We start from the raw sequence: 325 nt of genomic DNA on the forward strand, positions 1-325 counted from the left end.
ACCAACCTGCTTTGCTCAGGGTGTAACTGTGTGTGTCAGATGACTAACCTGTGTATTTTAATGTCTGTGAGCATTGTGAGTGTGCGCTTGCATGAGTGAATGCAACCATGCTGCAACTAGACAACAACTTGGAGTGTGTGCACGTGTGTGTGTGGTCGAGTGTGAGAGAGATTACAGTATAGTGCAGCCCATTGGCCGAGGTCTCTGAATCCCCATTAAAGGGAATTTGAGGCACAGCAGCGACACCAGAGAATAACAGGTCAAGGCTTTGACATACTACTGAATCAGTCCTTGTGACATTTAAAATGTCAGACAATCATATTTT

This window comes from Morone saxatilis, unplaced genomic scaffold, assembly GCF_004916995.1.
Source record: "Morone saxatilis isolate NCDOM2014 unplaced genomic scaffold, NCSU_SB_2.0 Contig7, whole genome shotgun sequence".
Classification (NCBI taxonomy): domain Eukaryota; kingdom Metazoa; phylum Chordata; class Actinopteri; family Moronidae; genus Morone; species Morone saxatilis.